An 8773-nucleotide genomic window follows, 5' to 3' on the forward strand; every position below is an offset into this window, starting at 1 on the left:
CTTTTATTTAACCATCAGTAAGTAACTGAATCAGATATTCATGTTGACTTCAACAATTATGCATAACAACTTCGGGTTAGAAAACCTGAATAGCTATTACTGGAAGTTAGTCACCAAAGGTCTGGCAGCATGGTTTTCTTCTGAGGAAAATATTTATACCATTCAATTGCAATCCACAGCCAGCTAGATCAGTCTTCTACTTCTTGTAAATTTCTTGCTAAAATAAGTCTGTTGAAGTTACCCACTGTTTTATATTTTCAAAGTATGTATGTGTGTAAATATATATGTATATGTATGTATATATACTTTTTTTTTTGCAAATCGGCAAACAAATACTTAGAAAATTAGCACATTTTTGTAGTTCATGCCAATGTGACAGTAAATCTACTAAAGATTTCAATGCCTTTTTGAAACACTTACCGCTAAATCAATACAGTGAATAGAATATCTGATCTAGTGAATCTAATTTTAACTCAGATTGCAGTTCCTTAGGAAATCTACATCAATGCTGTTAATGCCTTTTTCCGTTCTTTCTGTCCGTTCTCTCTTCATCCTCCCTGTTTATTGCTCCAGATTTCTTGTTAGACACCTGTTAGATCTGCTCTGTGTCGTCATTGCTCATTGGAACGCAGCTCAGGGCATATTTTGAGCTGTAAATACAAAGTGACCGATCACTTTCACTTATAGAACCAGGGGCATGAGGTTAAGGGGTCACCAGGACAAAACAGTGACATTAGGATCATTTACACCGAGATTCAATCCATTTAAAACAGCAGGAGATCAGCAGTGTGGATGTGGCATCATTCATAGCTGCCTCACTCACAATAATCAGCACAAAAGCTTCTGAGTGCAACAGATTTAAAATGACTCATGTGTTCCATTTATCTTCCAAATCTTTTGATAGCTGCTCTTCACACTAAATCCTACGTTGGGAATTTGAGTCAATTGTGGTGTATTGTTTATGGATTAGTCACATGGCACCTAACCCCCCAAATCAGCTGTGTTTCCAGTACTTAATGGCTATTCTTGAATCATTTAATGAGAAGGTGAATCAGATAAAACATAAACGCCTGTCAATACAAGAATCATATATTGTTTGGCAAAAATGTCATGATTCATGTTGAATATCTCATCTTAGGCAAAGAGAGTGCTAAGATTTGCACACGCATCTGTATTTGATATACTCGTATAGTTTTCATTCATATTTTGAATTGGATTTTTTTTTTTACATTTTCTTTTTTCACTGTAATTTTTAAGTTTTAGTAATTTTGTTTTATTACTATTTCTTTTGTTTCATTATTTGTATTAATATTTTTAAAATATGTAGATATCGTTTTTATTCATTTTTATTTTGTATATTTAGTCAAGTTAAACTAAATGAAAATGAGAAAAAGTTTTATTTCAGTTCACTGATTTGAGTTCCTCATTCTTAGGATTACCATTTGCACAAACCTCTATCTGTAAGTATAATCATACCTCAAATCTTAAATCATATGGCTTGTGGTGAAAAAGTGTGTTACCTTTCTGAGCCATCAGACTTTGAAAAGCTGAAAAGACTCAAGCCTTATCAAGTGATCAGAATATGATAGAGGGGAAAAAACACACAGTATTTGGTGTATTTCGTTACTTGCACATTACATGGGGAAATACACTCCTACTTTTAAAAATAGTGTCTGTGCTATTCCCAAAACCTGCCACTAGATGTCAGTATTTAACAACCAGTAAAAATGATCACTAAAGTCACACAGAATGAAATAGTCACATCACATCTTGATCAAAAGTTTGTCAAGTTAATCAAAATGTACACTGATATAAAGAAACGTAATGGTAATTCACTGATAATGAATCACTTTCTTTTTCCTGAGTCACATTAAACGATGCATTATGTTTTTATTATAGCCTATATATTGTTGTTATATAATTTTAATTATAATGTTTATGTTTTATTCTTTTATTTATTTTATGTCTTAGACGGAGGCTTTCAGGAATAATTCATCTTTATTATTGTATTTATTTATTTATTAGGTTCATCAAGCTCAGTGGAAATGTCATACAGTATCATCTTAAGAATCCTGCTCTTAAAAAGGTTTAAAAATTATTTAAAACAAAATTATTTACAAAATCTTGTGTGAGTTTACCTTTCCAAGCGATTTTAAAACGCACTACACAATGCATTTATCATCAACATCCCGCACAACCCCATTTGAACAGCCTGCCACACACCCACGTGTTTTTATGAGGAACAATTAAATTGGCCGAAACCCAGGAGACAGAGCAAAACCCCGAATCCCCTCGAAAGACACTTGTGTGGCTCTCTAGTGGCCGCTGACTCACGCTCAATCCCCACTGCAGCCACTTTACGAATCCTACTACGGGGAATACCTGCTTCTTAATATTCAAGAGCAGAGCCGAGTCATTGGACGATAACAATCGAACGTCAATACCACCTAATTAATATTCATAATCCAAGCGTTCTCCATTGGAAGGTAGTTCACGAGCGTCAGCACTACCTAATTAATATTCATGCCTAAGCCTTGGCAGTAGTAGGATTGGTAGTTTGTGGGCTCGCCTGCACCATTGTTTCTCCTGTCGGCTCCTGCCGTTCATGTCAGAGGTGTAGCTGCGACAGATGCCGGTTCTGCACGAATCCAGCGTTCCACTGTAAAGCTAGCAGTAAAATCTGAGATGTGTGTATGATTTTATCTCGTGCGTACAGTATATGATGAAAGAGGCGGCAGCGTGCGATCATCTGACGGTGATTTATCATCAGTATGAATGGTAAGTCGCCCGTTTATTCTCTATTGTCAGTTTAGAATGGACGCGATAACGCGATAAAGGTGTCTTATTCGTACATTTTGATCTATGCACGAATTTTATATCATTCGATATACATTTTTTTCCCCGATTACGTTTAAGTGTTTGATAACCAATATGCAGAACCGATTTTTAATTATTGTTTTAATTCTGCTTTTTAATTCACTGTTTTCTAGATATTTATAGACTACAACACTGAAAATGCTTGAAAAACTGTGAAAGTAATAATAATAATAATAATGCATTACTTTATTTATATTATTTATTTACTATTATTATTAGGCTATTTCACAGTTTTAAATTATAGATTGTTACTGTAAGTTATTATGTCCAAAAAATATTCAAATATACATTAAAAACTGAAATTCATGCAAAATAACTTGAATACACTTTTTTTCTGTGACTAACATGTTTTCAATTTTGGTATTCTGTATTAATTTCCTATCTATCTATCTATCTATCTATCTATCTATCTATCTATCTATCTATCTATCCATCCATCCTTTCATTCATTCTTTCTTTCTTTCATTCATTCATTCAACTGTCCAGCAATAAAAAGGAAAAGGAAAAAAAAATATATATATTTAATTTAAATTAATAATTTATTTGTTTAAAAAAAATCAAAATAAGTGTTGGCATAATCATTTTAATCAGTAAGCAGTTTTGTTTTAATATATCGTTATATTATATAATGTGAACATTTTTGTAAGCAAACAAAAAGTCAAGTTATGAACCGACATGCAGGAAGCCATTTGTTGTCATGTGAGGGGAAAAAAGAAGAAGTATAAAATAGGAAATGATATCACAGAGAAGACCCCTGTAGACCCCCAGGACTGTCAGTCAATATATGTAACCTGTGAAGACTGTTATTTAAATGAAGATATTTGATCAGCAGGCCTGATATATAAAAAACAAACAAAACAAAACAATAATAGTAATTAAAAAAAATAGATTAAGTAGGAAAGTGTATAAATCATTGACTTATTGCGCATGCATACATCTTGTACATTGTGTACATGCACTATAAACATGAAGCACGTATGTATGTGTGTGTGTATATATATATATATATATATATATATATATATATATATATGAGGGAGTATCTTTATGGCAATGATGTGTGTGACCCCTCTCACAACCCTGTTCTCCTGCCACTGAAAATCAGTGAACCAGAGCTCCAGAGAGGAGGCAGGCTGCCATCGCATCTCTCCCTGAGAATGTGCAGCTGTGTCAGGCAGTGCTCTGCTTTGCCCTCCTCCCCTGGGAACACTCCCTCCAGTAATGAGGCAGCATTCATAAAGGGTTCGCGTCGGCCCACTCCACTGCCATTGCTGTAATGGCTGCTCATTCCCATTATTGAAGGGAGAAAAAAATAATAAGCAAGCAGAATGATGGTTTTAAAAAAATTGTTAGATTAAATACGGGCTGCAGTCATGCTGAACTCTTTTTCCCTATAATCATAACATTGTTAATGGTTGTAATGGACAATTTCGGTTTTAATAAACCTTCATTTATTTATTTTTCCGCAGAATATTAAAGCCTGTCCCCATTCTGCATTGAAGGTAAGAGAATAGATTTTTTTTTTTTTTTTTGGTAAAATGTTCTTGACTCTCAAAGTGGTTTGTGATTACTAATATTACTGATGCACATTTATGCATTTAGCAGAAGTTTTTATCCAAAGTGATTTACAGGTTTCACTGGGAATCAAACCCTGTAACACAAAAGCTCTTGCATTGCTTATGCAAATTGAATAGCAATACAAAGACAATGTTGGTTGATTTTTATGAAAACAACCAATGTAGTTGTTCTGAGGTCTCTTTAGCTCGAGATTGAGCGCATGCACATTGAATTCAGCTGATTTGATGCTTATAGTGTCTCTGTTCAGATTAATAATTGACGAGGGTCATCAGTCATTTGTCTTTCTGGAGAAATGCCCTCGAGTCAACATGAAGTCACAGTTAGCAATCCGTTTTAACTCTGTAATGTGACACATTTTTAAGTGAAACAGGATACTGTAGAAAAAATAAAGGTTGGGATTATCTTCTCTTTTCTTTTATTATTTTATTTTATCCACCCTGCAACATATTTGCTGATTGAAATCCAATACTTGTTTTTAACAAATTTTGAGTGCTGATTCCAAAAACAGTGCCTGTTTTACTCTGTACATCACTTTCCCAAAAATATGATGCATTTCATAGCATTTTTTGCTTTCAACAATCATAAGGTGAATAAGTCTTGCAGTATATCTTAATCATCAGAAAAACTGCCAAAAAGTCATGATTCCTGTCTTCCTGTGAGCCAGATTACAACTATTTGTTCAATTCTCAGCCAATTTTTACATATATATTTTTTCAATTTGAAAAATCATCTTTTGTGAAAAAAAATGTATATGATGAAAAGATTTTATTGATATTTTTGAACCCAGCATCATCCAATTAAGCAATATTAGACCTTTTTTGCAAATCAGCTGAGATTTCTTTTCAAGGTGCTGGGCTTTTTTGTGAATTGATTGGATTGTGAAATGTTTGATTTCATGATGGCTTTAAAGGCAGCTCTGATTCATTCTTCTGTCATACATTGAATCTGCTGAATAAAATCACTCTGTTAGACTGATTGTTCATCTGTCCCTCACTAGAGTGAGTTTGTAGCTGGCTTATAATCTTCAGGGACATGCATGGCGTAACTGTGTGACAGTTTAACTAATTAAAGACTGAAGCAGTGTGAGCTGGAGAAGGTGTGATTGGGAAAAGATTGGTCCATAGAGGCCAAGCTGTATTCAATAGCGAGAGAGAGAGAGACAGAGAGAGAAAGACACTGTGGGTCTAAATGTGCCGCTGCAGCTTGTTATGAACTTCCTTTGTTGCAAATCCACCAGCTTCTTTTGACATCAGGAAGAGACCAGCTGAGAATAGTAGCGCTGCACAGCATGAGCAAACACACACATACTCACTCACATACACTCTCGCACACACATGTTGGGTTTCCATGCTTTATGGAGACATTCCATAGGCGTAATGATTTTTATAGTGTACAAACTGTATCTATAAGCTTGTTTCCTCATGGGAACCAAAAAAAAAATAAATGTCAACACAAGGTTGAAAACTACTGGTATTACTTATCCTTGTGGGGACATTTGGTCCCCATAACATAGGGAATACCATGACCACATCTGTTAAGCATCTGTTATGCTTAAAAAATACTAATTAGAGTGTTTACTAAGGCAAGCATCATTATTACTATTTCTTATATTAAGTATTACACGTTGCCAGTACACACTAGCAACCACATAGCAATGTGCTAACAACTGCTCAGAAAAATGCATGTGTATGGCAACCACTCAGAAAACCACAACTGCATGGCAACACCCTAGCAACCACCCAGAACACCCTAACAACTGCATGCCAATGCCTTGGCAACAACCCAGAACACTCTAACAACTGCATACCAACAAGTTAACAACCGCATAGCAACATGCTAACAACTGCATGGCAATGACCTAGCAACCACCCAGAACACCCTAGCAACCACATACCAATATGTTAACAACCGCATAGCAACATGCTAACAACTGCATGGCAATGCCTTAGCAACCACCTAGAACACCATAGCGACTGCATATCAACGTGCTAAGAACAGCATTGCAATACCTTGGCAACAACCCAGAACACCCTAACAACTGCACACCAATGTGTTAACAACCACTCAGAACACCTTAGCAACTGCATGGCAATGCTTTAGCAACCACCCAGAACACCCAAACAACCACTCAGAACACCTTATTAACTGCATGGCAATGCCTTGGCAACAACCCAAAACACCCTAACAGCCGCATAGCAAAGTGCTAACAACTGCATGCCAATGGCTTGGCAACCACCCAAAACACCTAACAACTGCATACCAATGTGTTAACAACAACCGAGAACACCTTAGCAACTGCATGTCACCACCCTAGCAACCACCCAGAATAACCTAGCAACCGCACAGCAGTGTGCTAACAACTGCATGGCAATGCCCTAGCAACCATGCAAAACACCTAACAACTGCATACCAAAGTGCTAACAACCACTCAGAACACCTTAGCAACAGCATGGCAATGCCTTAGCAACCAACCAGAACACCCTAATGACTGCATATCAATATGTTGTTAACAACCACTCAGAACACCTTAGCAACTGTATGGCAATGCCCTAGCAACCACCCAAAACACCCTAACAACCACTCAGAACACCTTAGTAACTTTCTGGAAATGCCCTAGCAAACACACTAACAACCACTCAGAACACCTTAGTAACTGCATGGCAATGCCTTGGCAACAACCCAGAACAACCTAACAACCGCATAGCAATGTGCTAACAACTGCATGCCAATGGCTTGCCAACTACCCAAAACACCTAACAACTGCATACCAATGTGTTAACAGCAACCCAGAACACCTTAGCAACTGCATGTCACCACCCTAGCAACCACCCAGAACAACCTAGCAACCGCACAGCAGTGTGCTAACAACTGCATGGCAATGCCCTAGCAACCACCCAAAACACCAAACAACTGCATACCAATGTGCTAACAACCACTCAGAACACCTTAGCAACAGCATGGCAATACCCTAGGAACCAACCAGAACACTCTAACGACTGCATACCAATATGTTGTTAACAACCACTCAGAACACCTTAGCAACAGCATGGCAATGCAATGGCAAACAGCCAGGACTCATTAACATTGCAGCAGTGAGTTTTGTATAGATTTTTCCTCAGAAAATGTTCTTTTTACTTATAATTCCCATAGACTCACTTTATATTATACCTTTGGCATTTTTTTCTGTGAGTGGGGATGAGAACATTTTGTCAGGGTTTGTTTTTCCTCTGGGAACATTTTCTGAAAACTGCAAAATCTGCCCACACAGTCTTACTGTATATACAGACTTACACACTTTCACCTTCAGGAATATGTATTCAATAATAATATCATGCACTTATACTTCAAGAAATAGTTCCTCCCAAAATGGAAATGTTATCATTACTCACATACAGTCTTGCTGATCTTGAACTACATTATTAATACGAGACATTTGACAGAAAGTCCAAGCCGCTCTTTTCCATTTAACAAAAGTGATGGTGGACGGTGTTTTATACTGCCGAACAGTTCAAAACGCGAAAAGCACCATAATAATAACATAAAAGATGATGTTTTAAATATTTCATTAGGTCTTCTGAAGTCATCTGATACAGTATATTGAAAATTTCTTAATGAACAAAAAATTAACAAAATTACAAAATGTAATATTCAAAAGTCAATATTCAATGTTCTTGCCCTCTCATGAAGCTCCCAAATCTCTTTTTTCTCTTTTTTGACAGAATAATTAAATCTGGAAGAGAGAGAGAGAGAGAGTGCTGGGTAGATTACCGGTACTTACAAAATGTAGTCCATTACTGATTCCAAATTACATGACAAAAATTGTGGTTAGTAGCATAATCCATTATATTACTTTAGGTAATATAATCAGACTACTTTTTTGATAACATATAGATTACTTTTTACCTAACTCGTTTATCACATTGACTTAAATAGGATAATCGATCACACTTTAGTTTGGGGATCAGTTCTCACTATTAACTATGACTTTTGTCTCAATAAACTCTTAATTTGCTGCTTATTAATAGTTAGAATTGGTCCCAAAATTAAATGTTACTGGATAAACATTTACCATATTGATAAAAATACAAAGAGAAAGAAAATATATTCCAGTCATTGTTATTAACAACATGAAGTGCATTAAAGGGGTCATATGACGTTGCTAAAAAGAACATCATGTTGTGTATGTGGTGTAATGCAATGTGTTTATGCGGTTTAAGGTTGAAAAAACACATTATTTTCCACATAATGTACATTATTGTTGCTCCTCTATGCCCCACCTTTCTGAAACGCATCGATTTTTACAAAGCTCATCGGTCTG

At 36.0% G+C, this 8773-nt stretch overlaps 1 protein-coding gene across 1 annotated transcript in view; it reads left to right on the forward strand.

The window, feature by feature from the left end:
- The first annotated feature begins 2602 nt into the window (after window positions 1–2602).
- LOC107677900 (cysteine/serine-rich nuclear protein 3-like) overlaps window positions 2603–8773 on the forward strand; it is a 51648-nt gene continuing 45477 nt past the window's right edge. The window contains exons 1-2 of the mRNA XM_016472968.1: window positions 2603–2778; window positions 4347–4379. The gene's annotated coding sequence lies outside the window, so the exon portion shown is untranslated. The remainder of the gene's footprint in view (window positions 2779–4346; window positions 4380–8773) is intronic.

The sequence above is a fragment of the Sinocyclocheilus anshuiensis genome, unplaced genomic scaffold (assembly GCF_001515605.1).
Source record: "Sinocyclocheilus anshuiensis isolate Anshui unplaced genomic scaffold, SAMN03320099.WGS_v1.1 scaffold164, whole genome shotgun sequence".
In the NCBI taxonomy this organism is placed as follows: domain Eukaryota; kingdom Metazoa; phylum Chordata; class Actinopteri; order Cypriniformes; family Cyprinidae; genus Sinocyclocheilus; species Sinocyclocheilus anshuiensis.